The following is a 23,747-nucleotide window of genomic DNA, read 5'->3' on the forward strand; positions in this document are numbered from 1 at the left end:
AGAATAATAAACACAATACCAGGGACATGATATATACACTACCGAACGTAAAATAGATAGCTAGTGGTAAGCAGCCGCATAGCACAGGGAGATCAGTTCTGTGCTTTGTGACCACCTAGAGGGGTGGGATAGGGAGGGTGGGAGGGAGGGAGACGCAAGAGGGAAGAGATATGGGAACATATGTATATGTATAACTGATTCACTTTGTTGTAAAGCAGAAACTAACACAACATTGTAAAACAGTTATACTCCAATAAAGATGTTAAAAAAAAAAAGAAAAAGAAAAAGTACAGTGCCAGGCTCTGAGCACAAACTCTTCAGGCAAATGGTTAATCTTGGTTCTGCTAGGTGTAAGCTGCATGACCTTGAAAAGGTGTTTAAAAGGTGTTTGCCTCCTCACTTGCAAAGAAAAGTTAATATTAGTAATCTCTTCAGAGGACTGCTATTAAATAAAGTATGCAAAGCAATTAGCATAGTGCCTGGTACACAGTAACACTTCAATAAATGTTAGCAATGATTATTACTATAAAGGGCCATAGGAGCTCTACCAGAATTGGCAAAAAGCCCATCGTTCACTCACACAAAACTCCAACCTATGGGCTCTATCTACTCACATCTTCCCAGAAATAGATTCATTTTCATTTTGTCTTTGGAAGCAGATAAGTGACTCTGTCTAAAACAGGAACATAAATTACAAACATATCTTCCAGTCTTTTCCCCAGTCCCTCATTTAATATACAGAAAAATGGGCTGGGTTGGGTGGAGACAGGGAATAATATTTTCATCAGATTCTCAGAAGGTTTAGCAACTTCAGAAACAAAGTTGGGGCCTCCACACTAGAAGAAAGCTGTGTAGAAGGCGATTTTAATAATCATTGTGTTGGCAGAGGAATTGGAATTGCGTATACATACCCAAATATGGATGTTCGAGGAGGCTGGCTGAAGTTTCAAAAACATTACCACTCTCCCCTGACCCTCCATCCACCATCCTGCCATTATCTAATACTCTGGGATTGTTTAAGAGAAGAGTGTTTCTCTTGATGGTTCCACAGACTTATCTTTGATCTCTGTCAAGTCAGAGAATTTTTTCACATCTTGGTTTCATCCTCCAAAGCAGTGCTGTCCGCTAGAGCTTTCTGTAAGGATGGAAATGTTCTGTATCTGTCCAATATGCGGCCACTAGTTAGTGATCACTTGAACTATGGCTAGTGTGACTGAGACACTGAATTTTTAATTTTAATTAATTTAAATGGAAATAGTCACACATGGCTAATAGTTACCATGTGGGATGGTTAATTCCATGTGTCAACTTGACTTGGCTAAGGGATGCCCAGAGAGCTGGTAAAATATTATTTCTGGGTGTGTCCTGTAAGAGTGTTTATGGAAGAGATTAGCATTTGAAACAACACATTACTCAATCAAAAGATTAATCAGGGTAATCAAAAGATCACCCTTACCAGTTTGATTAGCAAATAGAACAAAAAGGCAGAGAAAGGGTGAATCACAGCACTGCCTTTAAGGCTTTAGAGCAAGACTCTGCCATCATCCACAGATAACTACTCTCCTTTAGAAAAACAGCTCTTGGCTGCTGCTGGGCCTTAGTAGAGACTGAACACTTGACCGTGGGCCACCAAGTTACCATGTGACCTGAGCTGCCCATCATGAACTGGGTGTTATCTGACCCACCAAACCATAATGTTGGGTGTGTATCATCAAATGGAAGTGGTATATACATGATCTGGCCCAAGCAGGCCCTGAAGGCACAAGTAAGTTACATGATGAAGTGGTCCAAATACCTGTGGTCCCCACCCCTGCTACTCTGTCTTGTCTCTCCCAGGCTGTGCTTATGGCTTCATGGGCAGTTCCCTATCATCAACTGACAGAGGAAGTAATGACTCAGATCTGGCTTACAGACAGTTCTGTAGAGATGTAGGTACCACCCACAGGTGGACAGCTGCAGCACTACAGCCCCTCTCTGGGACATCCCTGAAAGATGATGGTGAAGGAGAATCCTCCCAGGGGTCAGAACTTCTAGCAGTGTACCTGGTTGTACACTTAGCTTGGAAGGAGAAATGGCCATATGTGGGATTCTATACCAATTCATGGGCTGTAGCCAATGGTTTGGCTGAATGGTCAGGGACTTGGAAGGGACATGATTGGAAAACTGGGGACAAAGAAATTTGGGGAAAGAGGTATATGGAGAGGCCTCTCCCAATGGACAAAAAATGTGAAGAAGATATTTTTGTCTCATGTGAATTCTCACCAAAGAGTGAACTCAGCAAAAGAGGATTTTAATAATCAAGTGGATGGGAACCAATCAGCCTCTTTCCCTGGCCACACTCCTGTCATCACCCGATGGGCTCATGAACAAAGTGGCCATAGGGGCAGGGATGGAATTTTTTACGCATGGGCTCAGAAATATGGACTTGCATTCACTGAGGATGACCTGGCTATGACCACCGACTGTCCAATGGGTCAGAAGCAGAGAACAACACCGAGCCCTTGGTACGGAACCATTCTTTGGCGTGCTCAGCCATCCACCTGGTGGCAGCTTGACTGCATTGGACTGTTTCCATCATGGAAGGGGCAGCATTTTGTCTTTACTGCAATACTGGCAGACCTTGGAGATACTGCAGGCTTGGTTCCAGACCACCGAAATAAAGTGAGTATCATAATAAAGTGAGTCACATGAACTTTTTGGTTTCCCAGTGCAAATAAAAGTTATGTTCACACTATATCGTAGTCTTTTAAGTGTGCATTAGCATTACATTTTTTAAAAAGTACATATCTTAATTTAAAAATACTGTATTGCTAAAAGAAACCGCTAACCGTAATCTGACAACACGGGGTTGCCACAAGCTTTGATGTGTAAAAACACTGTACTTGCAAACCACAACAAAATGCAGTGCAATAAAACGAGGTGTGCTTGTAGACACTTCCTCTGGATACAGATTTCCCTTCCCTGTACACAATGCTTCTGCCAAAACTACCATCCATGGACTTACAGAATGTTTTCTCCATCATCGTGGTACTCTACACAGCACTGCTTCTGATCAAAAACCTCACTTCACGGCAAAAGAAGAACAGCAATGGGCCCATGCACATGGAATTTACTGGTCTTATCACGTCCCCACCATCCTGAAGCAACTGGTTTGACAGAATGGTGGCATGGCCTTTTTTTTTTTTTAACATCTTTATTGGAGTATAACTGTTTTACAATGGTGTGTTAGTTTCTGCTTTACAACAAAGTGAATCAGTTATACATATACATATGTTCCCATATCTCTTCCCTCTTGCATCTCCCTCCCTCCCTCCCACCCTCCGTATCCCACCCCACTAGGTGGTCACAAACCACCTAGCTGATCTCCCTGTGCTATGCGGCTGCTTCCCACTAGCTATCTATTTTACGTTTGGTAGTGTATATATGTCCATGCCACTGTCTCACTTTGTCACAGCTTACCCTTCCCCCTCCCCATATCCTCAAGTCCATGCTCTAGTAGGTCTGTGTCTTTATCCCCGCCTTACCCCTAGGATCTTCATGACCTTTTTTTTCCTTAGATTCCATATATATGTGTTAGTATATGGTATTTGTTTTTCTCTTTCTGACTTACTTCACTCTGTATGACGGACTCTAGGGCATGGCCTTTTGAAGACTCAGTGACAGCGCGAGCTAGGTAGCTAGGTAGCTGGTAGCTGGAGAACCTTATAGGACTGGGGCAAGGTTCTCCAAGAGGCTATGTACTTGTTAAAGCACTTACGACATGCCTGGGATTGTGCCTGGCCTGAGATGTGGAGGCAGGCAAAAGTGGCCCTTGTCCTGGGGGAGCTTATGGTCTAGGGACAGAGCCAGCTGCAATATGGGTGGGGCTACAACGGGAGGGGCAGAAAGCACAGGGAGAGGTGGGTGGGAGGCACCGATCCTGGGGTCGGGGGTGCACACATCCACCAGGGTCTCTCCTCTTTTGACTTCAGAAAGCCAGTTTTCCCTGGTGGTCCAGTGGTTAAGACTCCACACTGCCAATGCAGGGGGCACAGGTTCGATCCCTGGTCGGGGAACTAAGATGCCACATGCCGTGGAGTGCGGCCAAAAGATAAACAACAACAACAAATATATATATATATATATATATATATGTATATAAGGAACAAATTCGGAAGAAATATTTGTAACATATATAATAAAATTTTTTTTTAAAAGTCAGTTTTGAGTGAAGTAAGTCAGACAAAGACAAATATCATATAATATTGCTTATATGTGGAATCTAAAAACAAAGGTACAAATGAACTTATCTACAAAACAGAAATAGAGTCACAGATGTAGAAAACAAACTTATGGTTACCAGGGGGTAAGGTGGGGGAGGATAAATTGGGAGGTTGGGATTGACATGTACACACTATTATATATGAAATAGATAACTAATAAGGACCTACTGGAGAGCACAGGGAACTCTACTCAATACTCTGTAATGACCCTATATGGGAAAAGAATCTAAAAAAAAGAAAGAGTAGATATATGTATACGTATAACTGATTCACTTTGCTGTACACCTGAAACTAATACAACATTGTAAATCAACTATACTCCAATTTTTTAAAAAAGCCAGTTGTTCCCCTGGAAACTCTTCATTTGAGCTCAGATGGGGCTTCCCTGGTGGTGCAATGGTTAAGAATCCGTCTGCCAATGAAGGGGACACGGGTTCGAGCCCCGGTCCAGGAAGATCCCACATGCCGTGCAGCAACTAAGCCCGTGCACCACAACTACTGAGCCCGCGCTCTAGAGCCCGCGAGCCACAACTACTGAGCCTGCGAGCCACAACTACCAAAGCCCGCACGCCTAGAGCCTGTGCTCCTCAACAACAAGAGAAGCCACTTTAATGAGGAGCCCGCACAACGCAGCAAAGAGTAGCCCCCGTTCGCCACAACTAGAGAAAGCCTGTGCGCAGCAACGAAGACCCAATGCAGCCAAAAATAAATAAATAAATTTATTTTTTTTTTAAAAAGAGCTCAGAAAACCCCCTCCAGGGCCCAGATCCATTGTTTCATTCTTATGGTCACCATACATAACTTTACATATTCTATTAAAATGAAAAGGGAAAGACTATACATTATCTTTGTTAGGTTACTCTTGAAAAATACATTTGGCCACCTCTGCCCATTTCGCCCATGTCCCCCAAAGTTTAACCTTTTGAAGGTGGTTAAAAAGTACAAACTCCCAGAAGTTTTTACCTTTTGAAGATGGTCAAAAGGTACAAACTTCCAGTTACAAGATAAATAAGTCCTGGGAATGTAATGGATAGCATGGTGAATATAGTTAACAACACTGTATTGTGTATTTGAAAGTTGCTAAGAGAGTAGATCTAGAAGTTCTCATCACACGAAAAAAAATCGTAACTATGTGAGGTGATGGATGTTAACTAAACTTATTGTAGCAATCATTTCACAATTTAGACATATATCAAATCATTATGTTGTACACCCAAAACCAATATAACGTTATATGTCAATTATATCTCAATTTTAGAATTTGAAAAAAAAGAAAAATAGATCACTAATATTTACTCCTCCATTAAACAAGATTGAACATCCCTTACAAAGTTTGGTGGTAAAGTCAGGCAGTGAGTATAAAGCAACCAAATATTTACCCCTTAGAATAAATCAGAGAAAAGGAGACATACAGTTAAGGACAAATTTCCTACTAATAAAAATGTTTACCTTATTAATAATATTATATTAATAATTACCTTGTTAATTACCTATTGTTAGTAATTACATTATTAATAATATTAAAAGGACTTCCCTGGTGGAGAAGTGGTTAAGAATCCGCCTGCCAATGCAGGGGACGTGGGTTCAAGCCCTGGTTCGGGAAGATTCCACATGCCGTGGAGCAGCTAAGCCCATGTGCCATAACTACTGAGACTACGCTCTAGAGCACGTGAGCCACAACTACTGAGCCCACATGCCACAACTACAGAAGCCCGCACACCTAGAGCCTGTGCTCTGCAACAAGAGAAGCCACCGCAATGAGAAGCCTGCTAACTGCAAAGAAGAGCAGCCCCTGCTTGCCACAACTAGAGAAAGCCTGCGTGCAGCAATGAAGACCCAACACAGCCATAAATAAGTAAGTAAATAAATAAATAAATTTATTTATTTATTTAAAAAAATAATATTAACAATCTTGTTAATCATCAACAATAAACCTCAATAAATGTACCCACTTAGAACCTGGATATTGATTAGCTACCCAAACATTGATCAACCTTGCCTTGTTTCCTGAGATCTTGACAATCTGTGTAGTTTAAAAGAAGAAAGTATTTTCCTACAGAGCAAAGACTCTTTTAAAAAAAAATTTATTCTTTTTGGAAGGATTTCTACCTAGAACTAGCAGAATCTAACAGGATTGACCCATATTACTCCTTACAGGAGTGTTCTGCTTCCATGCGGAGAAGTAATAGTTCAGGATTTGTCCTTAACTGCATTCAATGATTATCATTTCATTTATTTTATGGCTTCTCATAATAGATTTATTTAAACCTTCTTGCATTTAGGTAAAGTATTGACTTTAAAAGTACTGGGGCTTCCCCGGTGGCGCAGTTGTTGAGAGTCCGCCTGCCGATGCAGGGGACATGGGTTCGCGCCCCAGTCCGGGAGGATCCCACATGCCGCAGAGCGGCTGGGCCCGTGAGCCATGGCCGCTGAGCCTGCGCGTCCGAAGCCTGTGCTCCGCAACGGGAAAGGCCACAACAATGAGATGCCCGCGTACCGCAAAAAAAAAAAAAAAAAAAAAGTACTGGAAAGTTAAAAAGAGTTATAAAGACTTAGAGAAAGAATTATGAAGGCTTATTCTATCCAAGAAAGTAAACCTTGAATAACTGTCATCATTTTCCGAAGGTGGCAAGAGTCACTTTCACCGTATCAATACCAACTGCTTATCTGCACAACCAGCGATCCTGGCTACAGTTCTAGCTTTTGAAAGCTTTTCCTTGTTTCACACGTCCTTGGTCATTAATTTCTCCTTCTAAGAGCTGGTCAAGCTACAGTCAAACAGGTCATTCACCTTCTGTGGAGTTCAGGGCTGTTTTGCTCTCTTGTCCCTGCTTCAGTGACCTCACCCTGTATTTTCTGGGTCAGGGAAAAACTTGCAACAATGCTTGTAATTTTACTTATTTTTTAAAAAATATATTTGCCTTAATGTAATACAAATTATCTTACAGTTCTGGAGGTCAGAAGTTCAAGAATGGGTCTTGGGGGCTAAAAATCAATGTTTAGGCAGAGCCGTATTTATTCTGCAGACTCTAGGGGAGTATCTGTTTCCTTGCCTTCTCCATCTTCTAGACGCTGCCCACGTTTCTTGGCTTGTGGCCCCTTCCTCCATCTGCAAAGCACATCACTTCAACATTTGATTCCCTCTTCACGTCTCTTCTCTGTTCTGACCCTCCTGCCTCCCTAAGGACTCTTATGATTACATTGGGCCTAACTGGTTAATCCAGGATAATCTCTCTATCTCAAGATCCTTGATTTAATAACATCTGCAAAGTCTCTTTTACCATGTACTGTAGACTGAATGTCCACGTCCCCCCAAAATTCATAGGCTAAAACCTAATGCCCAGCGGGATGGTACTAGGAGATGGGAGTTTGCGAGGTGATTAGGTGATAAAGGTGGAGCCCTCATGAATGGGATTAGGGCCCTTATAAAAGAGACTCCAGAGAGCTCCCTAACCCCTTCCGCCCTGTGAGGACACAGCAAGAAGACTGTTACCTGTGAATCAGGAAGTGAGTTCTCACCAGACACTGAATCTGCCAGTGAGAAATAAACGTCTGTTGTTTATTGGCTACTCAAGTCTATGGAATTTTGTTATAGTGGCCCAAACAGACTAAGATACCATGTAAGATAACAAATTCACAAGTTCCTGGGATTAGAATGTGTATATCTTTGGGAAGGGGGCCATAATTCAGCCTAACACAGTGAGATTTTATACCGTAAGCTGCCTACAATAATGCTTTTACAAATGAATAGAAAACAGAATTTTAGTTCTGGTCTAGATTTTATTAGTCTGCTCTTGTTGCCCAACTTGGCACTCAAGTAGCCAGAGCTGACCAGCCATGGGAACCTCTGAGAGTTTTCAAAATCCCTCCAGGGTTGAGATGCATAACTATCACTTGATAAGGCTAAGAGACATTGGGTGTTTATGACCTCCCCGCTCTATGAGCTAGCCAAGACATGGCTGCTTTAATCCTTTGGGATATTTCCAACTATACTCTCAACATCACACAATGCTCCTAATGACAAAGTCTTAAAAAAAAGAACAGAGTCCATGAGGAAAAGGAAGCTATTACAATCAGCAAGATAAACAAAAGCACTGGAATACCTTGGTGGCTCAGAGGTGAAGAATCCACCTGCCAATGCAGGGGACATGGGTACAAGCCCTGGTCCGGGAAGATCTCACATGCCGTGGAGGAACTAAGCCCGTGCACCACAACTACTGAGCCTGCGCTCTAGAGCCCGCGAGCCACAACTACTGAGCCTGCGTGCCACAACTACTGAAGCCCATTCGCCTAGAGCCCGTGCTCTGCAACAAGAGAAGCCACCGGAATGAGAAGCCCACACACTGCAAGGAAAATTAGTCCCTGCTTGCCACAACTAGAGAAAGCCCGTGCGCAGCAACGAAGACCCAATGTAGCCAAAAATAAATAAATAAATAAAAATTTTAAAGCCCTTTTTTATAGTCACCCCTATGAAAATAATAAATGCTCCAAGCTAGAATGTCATAATGTAGATTCTTCTGCTTTTAAAGAAGTATATCGAATTTTTAAAGCTAATATAGAATTAGGCAAGTACATAAAAATTTTTTTACACTTAGGAGTTTCCAGAGTAGATTATTATTTCAAACGCAATAGAAACTGCAAATGACTCTGTAAAACAAGGACAAATCAACAACAGAAATGGGCTAGGTGAGCTGAGAGACAGTAGTAATCTCCATCTTTAGACTGGAAATTTGTTGCTTAATAGTAAAAGGAATAATACAGTTTACTTTAAACAATATCTTTACCTGAAAGCCTCAAAGCCCACTCCAACAAGTCAGTGGATGTCAGCATTTTATATAACTGAGTGAATAATGACTAAAAAGAGATTTTTGTGTTCAAGATATGCAGATGTCACAATCAATTTGTTGCACCATGGTATCTTTGTAAACGAGCTCATTTGTTTTCACTGATCTCTTACCCTTAGATATGAAGAAATGGAAGAATAAAAGGTCAGATGGGAGGTGGATAGGACATCTGCCTGAAACAATTAAGACGAACACCCAACAACAGCATCCAGGTCACATAGTGCCTATTTCTGACCTAGTAATGATGGGAAAGTAGTCCTGAATTATAGTCCTGGCTTCTTAGCTGAAAACTTGTCATGAGAAACACCTGCTTAATTTCTCAGTGGCTATTTCTTTACCTGAAAAATATCAATAAGAATAAGAAACTTGACAGGGACAGTTCCACATTTCATCGGGAGTTCTAAGGTTGATTTGTCAACAAACAACTGTGCAATGGGGGCTGATGGGTAGATACAGAAGTAAAACAGAGAGAGTGCAGAATCCAGTGAGCTCTTAACAGGCAGCAGGAAGATTGGCTACAACTCATGTTGGTAGGATGAGAAGAGGTGCCGAATTCCATCTACCTACATCAGAAAGTAAAGATTGGTAAGGATGAAGTTTGAAAGACAACCAGAATGTATGATGCTCTGAACTGAGAAATTTATAATGAACTCCAGTTCAAAGATGTGGACTCGAGAGCCAGACACGGAAAGGCCTGGGCTTGTCCATATGGGGTTTGGTGGATCCAAGTTCCCACGTTCTGTCTGCCCTTTCTGGCGTGTTGCCTGAAACACTCTCAGGTGTGTGGTACGAAGCTAGCGATGCTTACTCAGCTCCCCTAAGTGGATGAGTTGGCAATCCTAAAAAGGCATAAATAATAAACATATAGATGGTGAGGAAATAAAGTTTTGACATATACTGTGTAAAACCAGGTGTGAAAAGTTGTATAATCATTGTGCCTCTTTTTATAGGCTGTATTCAGTTTTCAGTGGTTTGAAACATTTCAGATAATCTGATATACTAGAGAATTTAATATCTAATTTTAATTGTAATCCTGAGGAAGATTTAACTAATTCAGTGTGCTGTCAACATTTCAATGCTGAAGAATTCTGGTTTTCTAAATGTTTAAAAAATTTAACCTTACTGAACGTATATTTTGATTTACTGGATTTGTAAGAGTTATCTAAATTCTTAGCAAGATTTCACTGTTAGATTTGTAAGGCTCTCTCTTAGGTGCTCGCAAAATTCTGACTTAAGGAAAGGGCTTAACCTTCCTATCAATACATAAACTGTACAGAAGAGTAAGTTCTTTATAGAAGAATATTAGCTAATGAACGCAGAAGGAATGATAGACCTGGAATAGCATCTTTCTGCAAGCCCTAATAAAGTAATGATTCTGGGCAATGATCATCACCTGCCAAAATCATCAGGTAAGAAGCTGAAGGGTTGTATTAACAATGGATGCATCCAGCTGACAAAACGTGAACCCTTGCATCATTGTTCACATCACAAAAAGAGAAACAACCAGACCTTATGTGTCTCCTATAGAAGTATGCAACACTAAATTGAATGTATTCTTGCCCAAAACCCAAGCCTGAATGTGATAACTCTCTAGATTAAGGTTGTCAAATTTAGCAAATAAAAACACAAGATGACCAAATATGGCACTACTGAGCACTCTTACACTAAAAAATATTCATTGTTTAGTTAAAATGCAAATTTAACTGAGTGTCCTGTATTTTATCTGGAAACCCTACTCTAAATATAACTACCAGTTCACAGGAAATAGAATGAATACAATCAACAAAATCTAGACTGTAGAAAACTCTCCAGGACACATGTCCTTCTACAAATAATTTGCAGAGAAACAATAGTTTATTTGCTAACTGGAAGAAAACAAATTTTATTCTTTGACAGAAAAATTGCAAAGATGAAAAAGGGAGGAAACCTACAGATCCTTTGGATTAAAAGAGACTTGATAGACATGGCAATAAATGTAAAGTGTGGACTTTGGATCCTGATTGGAATAAACATTTGTGACACAATTTAGGAAATACGAAAACTAACTGAATATTTAGGAATCAGTGTTAAAAGTTTTAAGTAGCATGGTTGGATTTCACAAGAGAATTTTTATCTTTTAAAGATACATATTGAAGTGTTATTGATAAAATGATATGATGTCTGAGACTGGCTACAAAACAATCCCGTGGCAAGTTGGGAGGGGTAGGGTGTCAGGAATAGAGATAAAAATGGGATAGGCAGGTATTTTGACAATTGTGAAAGCTGGTGAGAAGTAGGTGAGAGTTCATTATACTATGTTACTTCTGTAAATATTTGAAAATTTTTTAAAGTTTTTTTTTAAATTAATTAATTATTTATTTATTTTCAGCTGCATTGTGCCTTCATTGTCGTGCATGGGCTTTCTCTAGTTGCGGTGCACGGGCTTCTCATTGAGGCGGCTTCTCTTTGTCGTGGAGCACGGACTCCAGGCACGCGGGCTTCAGCAGTTGTGGCTCGTGGGCTCTAGAGCTCAGGCTCAGTGGTTGTGGCATACGGCACAGTGGTTGAGAATCTGCCTGCTAATGCAGGGGACACGGGTTCGAGCCCCGGTCTGGGAGGATCCCACATGCTGCGGAGCAACTAGGCCCGTGAGCCACAACTACTGAGCCTGCGCGTCTGGAGCCTGTGCTCCGCAACAAGAGAGGCCGCGATAGTGAGAGGCCCGCGCATCGCAATGAAGAGTGGTCCCCACTCGCCGCAACTAGAGAAAGCCCTCGCACAGAAACGAAGACCCAACACAGCCAAAAATAAATAAATAAATAAAAGTTAAAAAAAAGAAAAACTGAGGGGTAAACATGTAACTTAAATAGAATATTAACTATGACCCAAAACAAATTTGCATGCCTTCATAATAATTGAAAGGAATGATAAATTTAAGTTATGTTTTAGTGAAAATAAATATGCTATTTTTTCCCCCTTGGGGGCTCCCAGGAATGGAACTGAAATGTACACAGAAAGGACCAGTTTAAAGATGGGGAACTGCATAAAAAGGAACGAAATTGGGTCATTTGTAGAGATATGGATGGACTTAGAGACTGTCATACAGAGTGAAGTAAGTCAGAAAGAGAAAAACAAATATCGTATATTAATGCATGTATGAGGAATCTAGAAAAATGGTACAGATGAACTGGTTTGCAAGGCAGAAATAGAGACACAGATGTAGAGAACAAACGTATGGACACCAAGGGGGAAAAATGGGGTTGGGGGTGGTGGGATGAACTGGGAGATTGGGATTGACATGTAGATACTAATATGTATAAAATAGATAACTAGTAAGAACCTGCTGTATAAAAAAATAAAATAAAATTCAAAAAAATATATGAACTGGAAAAAAAATAAACATGGGGAACTAAGTGGAAGAAGCATTATGGAAACAGAAAAATGTATGTCCCACATTCTTTCATTTCACAATGGCTAGAAAATATGACTAAAGTCAGAAGTCTCCACATAAAATTAGAACTTAGTGAGAAACCTTGAAAATAATAAGAGCACTATTGGTGCAGCATCATACCTGGTTAAAGACCAATAAAAAAAGACCAATTTAGGGCTTCCCTGGTGGCGCAGTGGTTGAGAATCCGCCTGCCGATGCAGGGGACACGGGTTCGTGCCCCGCTCCGGGAAGATCCCACATGCCGCACAGCGACTGGGCCCGTGAGCCATGGTCACTGAGCCTGTGCTCCGCAACGGGAGGGGCCACAACAGTGAGAGGCCTGCGTACCGCAAAAAAAAAAAAAACAAAAAGACCAATTTAGCAAATATTTACAAACCATTTCCCACAATATTTAAGTTATGACACTGTAATAATGTATGATACCATAATGATAGATGCAACTTATTACACATTTGTTCAAACCCACAGAATGTACAGCACCAAGAGTGAACCCTAAGGTCAACGATGGACTTTGGGTGATGATGATGTGTCAGTGTAGGTTCATCATTTGTAATAAATGTAACACTCTGCGGGGGGGTGGGGTGGATGTTGGTAACGTAGGAGACTACGTATGTGTGGGGAAGGGGGTAGATGGGAACTTTCTGTACTTCCCACTCAACTTTGCCGTGAACCTAAAACTAAAATAACAGTCTCTTTTTTAAAAACATTAGGTTCCCTTTGATCATCACTGCCAATCTTGGTCTCCCTGCTGCTCCAAGGTAACCATAGCTATCGGTTTAATGTGTGTTCTTCCAGAATGTTCTCCATGCATTTATAGGTATATACAGGTACCATAGAAAATGCGTAGCTTCATAGTGTGTTTTTGTTTATGTCTTGAGTTCCTTTCTTGCTGTCACCTGACTGATAAAAGACCCTTGATTAAAGGTTAAGGGATCATTAAGATACTGACGGATAACACTTTGACCTGTGGCCCTTTTATACACCATTTGTTTAAAAAAAAAAAGACTCGAGAATAAGAAAAGCTACCAAGTTGCTAAGGATTTGGTTGAGTAGATAAAACTTGGTTTGGAACTTTCTGTACTTCCCACTCAACTTTGCCGTGAACCTAAAACTAAAATAACAGTCTCTTTTTTAAAAACATTAGGTTCCCTTTGATCATCACTGCCAATCTTGGTCTCCCTGCTGCTCCAAGGTAACCATAGCTATCGGTTTAATGTGTGTTCTTCCAGAATGTTCTCCATGCATTTATAGGTATATACAGGTACCATAGAAAATGCGTAGCTTCATAGTGTGTTTTTGTTTATGTCTTGAGTTCCTTTCTTGCTGTCACCTGACTGATAAAAGACCCTTGATTAAAGGTTAAGGGATCATTAAGATACTGACGGATAACACTTTGACCTGTGGCCCTTTTATACACCATTTGTTTAAAAAAAAAAAGACTCGAGAATAAGAAAAGCTACCAAGTTGCTAAGGATTTGGTTGAGTAGATAAAACTTGGTTTGTTACTTTGAAAGTGGTATTAGTCTGACAAAATTTATTGTAATTGTGGGTGCGCCACAGGAAAGCTGTTCCTTAAGGCCAAAAGTTGGTCTGAATCCCTGAGAGAGGTCTTGCTGTTCTCCTGGTGAACAGACAATTCATATCAACATTGGACAGGGCCACTCTGAGACCATGTGGAGCAAGACGAGAACAAGACCACCTGGGAATCGTGTCTGAACATAAATAAAGGCTGAACACTAGCCAAGCCCTAAAATACCAGCCATCCCCCTCTCCCAGCCAGTATGAGTGATGGCTGCTTCTTTACCAACTACAGCTGTAGCCTCACTCTGGTCTCCCTTCTCTCTCATTACGTTTCATTAATGTATCTAATCATAGAATTATCGTTGCTTCCGACAGGAACATAACATCCAACCCAGAGCAAACCTCCACTTCCATGAACTCACATCAAAATCACCTAACACAGGGCTTCCCTGGTGGCGCAGCGGTTGCGCGTCCGCCTGCCGATGCAGGGGAACCGGGTTCGCGCCCCGGTCTGGGAGGATCCCACATGCCGCGGAGCGGCTGGGCCGCGCGCCCGGAGCCGGTCCCCCGCAACGGGAGAGGCCACAGCAGAGGGAGGCCCGCATACCACAAAAAAAAAAAAAAAAAAAAAATCACCTAACACAAGTGCAACCCCTGTAAGAAGGTCCTTAGAGCAGCCTCTCACCAAGATGCCCCAGGGTCCAGGGCGAGTGGTCTCCCTCTCCGCAACAGGCAAAATCTCACCTTGTTCACCTACAAGTGTGATTCTGATGATCTTCAGCTGGATGGTATTGACAGATTTGCTTTAAAACTTTAAAACCAGTTATAAGGACTTCCCTGGTGATCCAGTGGGTAAGACTCCATGCTCCCAATGCAGGGGGCCCAGGCTCGATCCCTGGTCAGCGAACCAGATCCATGTGCGTGCCACAACTAAGAAGTCCACATGCCGTAACTAAAGATCCCATGTGCTACAACCAAGACCTGGCACAGCCTAAATAAATAAATAGTTTTTAAAATATTATTAAAAAATAAAATAAAACCATTTATAAGATAAATAAGTACCAGGGATGTAATAGACAATGATAAATATAATTAACACTGCTGTATGTTGTATATGAAAGTTAAAAGAGAGTAAATCCTAAGAGTTCTCATCACAAGAAAAAATATTTTTTCCAATTCTTTGATTTTGTATCTAAATGAGATGAAGGATGTTCACTAAACTTACTGTGATAATAACTTCATGATTTATGTAAGTCAAATCCTTATGCTGAACACCTTAAACATATACAGTGCTATATGTCAATTATATCTCAATAAAACTAGAAAAAAGACCTTTAAAAACAATGGATCCTGCCCCCAAATACGTACTCATAGGTCAACCCTCCTTAATAATTGCTTCCCACAGTGAGTAGGTTTAGTGGTCACCTTTCCAAACTCTATTTCCCGTTGCTTTCGGTAACCACTGCTAATCTCACTTTTTCAGGTAACTGCCCCCACTCAGCTTACCTGTTCAACTCCTTGGCTTCCGGGGGCCCCAGGGACTCAGGTCCTCTCTATGAGGCCTGTGTAGACCTCCCTCCTCTCACGGGGCCCGGGGAGCCTCCAGCGCCACCCGCAGGGTGCTCCGAGTTTCCTGCCAAGCACCTTCCCCACAGCTGGGGGCGCTCAAGTCCTCAGTACACCGGGAAGCCCAGAGGCAGAAGGACTGGAGTTGGAAAAGGGATTATTATTCCACGATTTTAAATGTGCATACGTGCATTTTTTGGTTTGTTTTACACAATTGGAATACTAACATAAATATAAGTTCTTTATCATGTCTTTTTCACTTAATATATTACCATTATTGGCTCCACATTGCTCCAAACTTTTTTTTTCGTTTTAAAAAAATTTTTATTTATTTATTTTTTGCCTGTGTTGGATCTTTGTTGCTGCACGCAGGCTTTCTCTAGTTGCGGCGAGCAGGGGCTACTCTTTGTTTAGGTGCGCGGGCTTCTCACTGCTGTGGCTTCTCTTGTTGCGGAGCACGGGCCTCGGTAGTTGTGCCTCGCCGGCTCAATAGCTGTGGCTCACGGGCTTAGTTGCTCCACCGCATGTGGGATCTTCCCGGACCAGGGATCAAGCCCGTGTCCCCTGCGTTGGCAGGCAGATTCTTAACCACTGCGCCACCCGGGAAGCCCCACTCCAAACTTTCTGAATTCAAATTTCTTGGAACAGACTTCAGCTAGCCTGTTTGAGATAGAATCCTTCTTTCCTTTTACTCTTTATAATTGTCTTTTGAAACTATTTTGGAAGAAGAGTCAAGTTTTCTTGGGCAGCATAATCATTCCAAGGATTGTAATATACATAATGTCAAAACTCTTTAGGGAAGGACTTTTAAAATCTGATTTTAGTTGTCATTACCTATTAACTAAGCTATCAATATTAACCTTCCAAGTTAATTACTTCAGGCCAACACCTCAGACCAAACTGGTATCACATCTGAAATGTGAAACACACCCATAAAATTTACCTAGTAATAAATCTGCTCAACAGAAGTCTCACAATATAAGCACCTATTCTCTGGGTGTGTGCCCTTCTGACCCATGTAAACATTTTGCCCCAGATACAGCTATCCTGTTTAAAACAAAATTGAGGAACTAGAGTGGTTTGCTCCCAGCTGTCTTGAATACACAAAATTCTTCTCAGTCAAGCACTGAGCTGCCAATAAAAACATCTTTTTATATTTAAAAAAGTTGCTCGTTTCTTTTTGACAAGGAAACCTTACAATATTTAACTTCTTTATTGTTACATTAAAAAGTCAAAGTAACATATTAAAAAAACAAATAGTACAAAAAAATTAAAAATAAAAAGTAAAATTACTTTCCATCCCAAACCCCTCCAGGCCTATCCTCCGGAGAACATTCCTTTTAATAGTGTATCCTTTGAGAAATTTTCTATGCCTTTATAAATGTATATGTATATATCACTTAAAAAAACAGAAACAGGACCATACTCGATACAATTTGTCGTATGTTCTTTCACTTAACAATATATACAGCAGCACAAACACCCTGCATCCATGTTTTTCCAATGGTGGCATAATATTCCATTGTATGAACACATCACAATTTATTTAATCAGTCCCCGATTGATAAGCATTTAGGTTGTCTCATTTTTTTCCACTATAATAAACAATGTGAAAATAAACATGCTCATACAAGCGTTTTCGCGCATTTGTGTAACTGCCTCTGTGGAATAAATTCCTAAAAAGGAAATTGAGTCTAAGGGTTGGGTAGTGAACAGTTTGAGAGCTATTGACAAATTGTTTTCTAAGAAGGCTGCACCAATTACCACTCTCACCTGCAGTATATAATGCTGTATGCTTCCCAAACACTAGCCAACATTTTGTGCTTCTTCAACTTTATCTTCGCCAGTCTGATAGGTGGAAAAATGACATTTTCTGTGTGTGTTTTTGTGTGTGTGCCAGTCCACCATGAGTGCAAGGTTACTGACATTTCTGAACATGGTGACTCAATTAAATAAATCAAGGTAGTAACAGTGATGGTTGATATTTCAAAAGTTTATCCTTATGTCTAAGAGTGATTAATCGGCTTTGCAGCCTAAATTGGAAAGATTAATTATATACTGAGCAGTGCTTGGGAGTCACTTTCTGATTACTCTTTTTTTCAAAATATGTCTATTTTTTATTTTTTGGCCACACCACATGGCTTGCAAGACCTTAGTTCCCCGACCAGGGACTGAACTCACGCCCTCAGCAGTGAAAGCACAGAGTCCTAAGCACTGGACAGCCAGGGATCCCCTTCTGATTACTCTTTGATCTTAAAATGTCAAGTTAAAAATTGAGGGAACTAACAAGATGACATAAGGAATGATTACAATTTTGATTCAGTTATTTAGAAATATCAGCACATGTCATTTGAAATCATGATAATGATGACAATGAGTATTGTATGTGCATGTGAAACAGGCAGTCCTAAGAACAGGCTGATAGAAAAGGGAGTACAGTACATCTTCAAACCTTCCCTTACCTCTTATGATAGCTTTGGAAGAAAGTTATTACTGTCACTAAGAGAAATTTAAAATTCCTTACTGAAATTCATTTAAACAACCTTTTTATTTTAGAAGAGATTTAGACTTACGGAAAAATTGCAAAGTTACTACAGACAGTTCCCAGACACGCCACACCCAGTTTCCCTATTTATTAACTCCGTACATTAATATGGTACATTTGTCACAAGGAATAAACCAATATTGATTGGTACATTATTATTAACTAAAGTTCATCCTTTACTCAGATCTCCTTAGTTTTTCCCTAATGTCCTTTTTCTGTTCCAGGGTCCCATCCAGAATGCCATGTTACATTTAGTTGTCACGTCTCCTTTGGCTCCTCTGGGCTGTGACAGTTCTTCAGTTTTTCAGTTTCCTTGTTTGATGACCTTGACCGTTTTGAGGAGTCCTGGCCAGGTATTTTGTAGAATGTCCCTCAGCTGGGATTTGTCTGATGTTTTTCTCATGATTAGACTGGGGTTATGGATTTGGGAGAGGATGACCATAGAGGTAAAATGCCCTATTCATCACATTATCGCATCACACTGTCAACATGACTAATCTCTGTCACTGTTGACCTTGATCATCTGGCCGAGTGACATTTATTAACTTTCTCTGTTGACATAAGCAAGGTTACAGGACATGACGAGTTGAGTCCCGAGGGTTTCCAAAGTAAATTGTGGTGGCGAGGCTGATTATTAGGCAGTTAGGAGACCCCTCATTCTCTAGGAGACCCTGCCAAGGGAGCAGAAAGAACTCTATGCCAGAGCATAATGAACTTTAAAGCAATCTTGGAAATTCAGAAATATATTGCTCAAAACGACCCCACTGGGGTAAGTACTGTTACTCATACTTTACAGAAGAGGAAAGTGAGGCACAGTGCCAAGGATACAGGCAAGCTGAGACGCAATCCACACATTCTGGCCACAGGGTCCAGGCTCTTACCGCTGTGCGTACTGCCTCACCAATGCTATCTTTTGTCTTAACTTGCATTTCCCAGATTACCCGTGAGATGGGGCATCTTTCCTTTGGTGTATTGGCTATTGGACTTCTTTTCAAGACCTCATTTTGGACAGGTGATACAAAGGAGGAGCCATGAGGAACAGATTCAGGGTGAGACCCCAGGGTCAGAGCTGGCAGAGACCTGGAGGGGTGGCATCCCATGCCCAAAGTGGGGGCCCTGCTGGAGCCAGCCGCTGGAATCATCTCAGGGTATAATTTAAGCACGACCCTTGGTGAGGATCGCCAGATTCAGCAAATAAAAACACAAGATCTCGGGCTTCCCTGGTGGCGCAGTGGTTGAGAGTCCGCCTGCCGATGCAGGGGACGCGGGTTCGTGCCCCGGTCCGGGAAGATCCCACATGCTGCGGAGCGGCTGGGCCCGTGAGCCGTGGCCGCTGAGCCTGCGCGTCCGGAGCCTGTGCTCCGCAACGGGAGGGGCCACAACAGTGAGAGGTCCGCGTACCGCAAAAAAAAAAACCAAACAAGATCTGGGACTTCCCTGGTGGCTCAGAGGTTAAGAATCCACCTGCCAATGCAGGGAACATGGGTTCAAGCCCTGGTGCCGGAAGATCCCACATGTCGTGGAGCAACGAAGCCCATGCACCACAATACTGAGCCTGCGCTCTAGAGCCCGCGAGCCACAACTACTGAGCCCGTGTGCCACAGCTACGGAAGCCTGCGCGCCCAAGAGCCCGTGCTCCGCAACAAGAGAAGCCACTGCAACGAGAAGACTGCGCACCGCAACGAAGAGCAGCCCCCGCTCGCTGCAACTAGAGAAAGCCCGCGTGCAGCAGCGAAGACCCAACGCAGCCAAACAACAACAAAAAATACAAGATCTCCACTTAATTTGAACCTCAGATGAACAACTTGTATGTTCCAAGTGAAATTCAAATTGACCGGGGCATCCTGTATTTTAACACTCCCCTTGGCTGCATGACCCCCAAGCCTGATTCCCAGCCCTCCTAGATTCTGTACTACTTCTCTTTCACTGATTATTCCCAGCTGTGGTAGAGTCGGCTGTGGCTGAACTAAAACGCTTTACACTGTGACTCTACCAACATGGGAAGACCAATGGAAGATCTAGAAGGCTGAGGGTTTCAAGAAAAAAAATGGGAGAGAAGACAAATTCTTTGTGTAAGAGAAAACAGTTCAATGTGCTTCATATGCAAAATGTCTTTCTAAAGAATTCCACTTAAAGTGTCTTTATAAAACAAATCATGACATCCACTTGCTTCCTGTATTTCTGGTACGTGCCTGATCCCCATAAGCTTTGGAATTTGCAACACCTGAAATAGTTCTGCCCCTTTTCCTAATAGGTGAGTAATTAGAGATTTACAGAAGCTCTGTGCCCGCACTACAGTCACACAGCAAAGCTGGGCTGGGAACACAGGTCTTGAGATTCACAGCCGCTATTCCCACCACTCCAAATTTCTAACCCAGAAGACCTTCGTTATAAGCATAGTGCACACTAAAATGCAAGATCATGAAACAGAAGGAATCATGTCTAATGAACAAGCATGTTTCTACAAAGGGTAGCACAGCGCCTGAAACCGAACGGATACTTGTTAAGTGGATGGGTGGAAAAGTAGAATCTGTCCTTTAAAAAAAATTCGTTATTTAAGTATTAATGTATTGAGACGTATTAAATGTTTGCCAACCCAAAGTTGATCTTTGAATGAAAGGACATAATGAGGTAGGTAGAGGGAACGCCATGATGTGTGAGAAATTTTCATACTAGAGGAGGTGATGGGCAGGGCTGCAACTAGCTTTCCTTTTCCGATGGCATATATCGGTTCAATCACCGGATCGATGAATCTAGATGAACTGAGCAGATCTTTCCTTTCACAACTGGAGAACCAGGTACAGACTAGTCTGGTTTCATCTTTATCGCCAACCTCATTTCAGTTTTAGGAATCTATCAGATTCACCAAGTCTAGATCTCTGCTGCCACCTAGTGTTAATAGTTTCTCAGGTTTAAAAAGGTAGAAAAGTCAGGAAGCTCTGGGCTCTGAAAAAATTTCACCTGGAGTTCCTTCGACCATTCTATTTCAGGATTTCCAACTCTGTCAAAGCTTTTTGTGGGTAAAACAAGAAAGAGTAGATCTTCTATTTGTACCGCACAACTATTTTACCTCTGTTGCGTCTAATGTGTTCAAAATGTTTACGGAAGGAAAAAAGTTTGATTAAGAAACAGGTTGGCCCAAGCCTCTTAAAGCCAGCAAGTTTTGCTGGGAAAAGTGGGACATTTTCCTGACAGGAAAGAAAATCCACCTATTTTGGATACCAATGTTGATCTTTTCTCCCTTTCTTCCATTTCTGATCTCCATTAGAAAAAGAAGAAAAAACACAGAGGCGGTTTTGGAGGTGCTCTTCATCAACGATTCTCTCTAAATCGAGTTAGTGGCAGAAGACAGTAATGTCTGGCCTGGCCCCCGGCCTTTAAACCAGAGTTACTCCCAGTTTGGACACAGAGGCATCTAGCAGGGAGGGCCAGGTTATGGAGGCCAAACTTTCAATCTTCTGAAAGCACAGAGAGTGAGAGACAGTGCTTTCCTGCGTGGCAATCTAGAGCCGTGACAGCAAAGCTGAGCTCAATGAGAAAAGGCACATCATTTCTATCTAATCGCTTCGCATCCTTTATACTTTATCTTGGCTGAACGTAGCCAAATAAAGATAGTACTAAGAGATTGTTATGAGAGTTATGTTACTGTAAGAGGAATATTTTTATGATAGAAGGAAAAGCCGGATACTCCTGTCTGTGCTTTTCTTACCTTTTTTTCTGTTAGTCCAAACTAAACGAATTTAACCATGGACCTTCACATACAGGACTTCCCAAACACTAACAGGCATCCCCCTTGGTGGCAAAGCTGGGGATTTCTGCTACTTGGCTCGGGAGGTAATAACCAGTCTCCCAGGATTAGTTGTATATTTTCAAAGTGATGGCCGAGTTCACATCCATTATCTATTCCTGAAAGTTTTGACTGCTTTTCAATCACAAGTCTTACTGGAAAATAATGATAACTGCCATAAGAGAACAGAGTCAAAGGACTAAAATTGGAGCGATAAACTAGATTTTGACATGAGCTCAAGCACTGGGGGAACAGGAAAAGATTGTTCTCTGCAAATGGTGTGACTTCATTGAGGAACAGGACAGATCTCAGTACAGTAAGTCCCCTACATACAAACCTTCAAGTTGCAAACTTTCAAAGATGAGAACATGCCTGTCCAATCAAGTAAGTTAGTTCACGTGTCTGGCGTACACTGTCATGTACGTGCATCCTCTACAAGTGATTATGCTTTTGTGTACTTTATTGTACAGTACTGTTGCTGGGTAACACTAGGAGCTTACTAATGAAGACCTGATGGAATTGGAGGCCCAGAGAAAGGAAGAAGAGAGACAAGAGGAAGAAGTAACTGAAGAACCGAAGAGATTCACAACGGAGGAAACGGCAAGGGGATTTTCTTTATTTGAGGAGGCACTGTTAGTTTTTGAGGCACAGGACCCGAACACAGAATGGTACAAGAAGGTTGCAGCAGCCATTCAGAATGCAATCCAGTGCTACCGTGTCATCTATGACGAGAAAAAAGAGCTACTACCCGTTTTTTCAAGAGGGTAGATAGAATTCAGTTCGGCAAGGAACCAGAACCTCTGCCATCAACGTCAGGCATGAGTGAAACTGCATCTTGCCCTCCATCTCCTGTTGCTGGTGATCCTTCAGCTCTACCACCTCCCACCTCCTCTCCCTCCTCCAGTCAGAAACTCTTCTTGCGTGTTCCCTCAATACCAGCCCCTGTATGCCAGCTGTTGTGCTGTACCACTGTACTTTTCAAGGTGCTGTATTGTAAGATTAAAAATGTTGTCTTTATTTTTTGTGTTTGTTTTTTATGTATTTGTGTGAAAAGTATTACAAAACTATTACAGTACAGTACTATATAGCCGATTGTGTTAGTTGGGTACCTAGGCTTTGTCGGACTTACAAATTGGACTTACGAACGCACTCTCGGAATGGAACTTGTTCGTACATAGGGGACTTACTGTAAAAACTTGTCGACTTATCCCGTGGTGCCATTACAGCAGTGTCGATATAAACAACTGAACAAGAGACAGTGAACAAATTAGGATTTCTTTGGCCGCCTCCTTTATCCACCTCCCATGTGCCTACTACACCTAGTTGTTCAGCCCACTCTGCAAAGACGCTGGCATCTTACCTCGGATCATAGCCCAAGGTTAAACCTCTACTCTCACTGCACAGGATCCAGGCCTTTCTTATGTCATGGTATTTTGTGCCCAGTAACACAGGGATGATGTTCATATAAGCATCATCCAAAACAGTGCTTTGTAAACGTTCTGACCACAACCCTCAGGAAGGAATGAATTTACACTGTGATCTGTTATACATATGTGCAGGTGTGTGCAGATACACTGGTAAACAAGTTACAGAAAACAATGTTTACCCTATGTTTGGTAAGTTCTGATATGTCTCTTCTACTCTGTTTCATTTTTTAAAATTTTGGTTTTTATCCACTACATTGATTTCACAATCTATTAATGGGTCCTGACCTGTAGTTTAAAACACAGCGATGCAGACTTCCCCAGTGGCACAGTGGTTAAGAATCCGCCTGCCAATGCAGGGGATGCAG

Source organism: Physeter macrocephalus, chromosome 17 (assembly GCF_002837175.3).
Source record: "Physeter macrocephalus isolate SW-GA chromosome 17, ASM283717v5, whole genome shotgun sequence".
NCBI classification, from domain to species: domain Eukaryota; kingdom Metazoa; phylum Chordata; class Mammalia; order Artiodactyla; family Physeteridae; genus Physeter; species Physeter macrocephalus.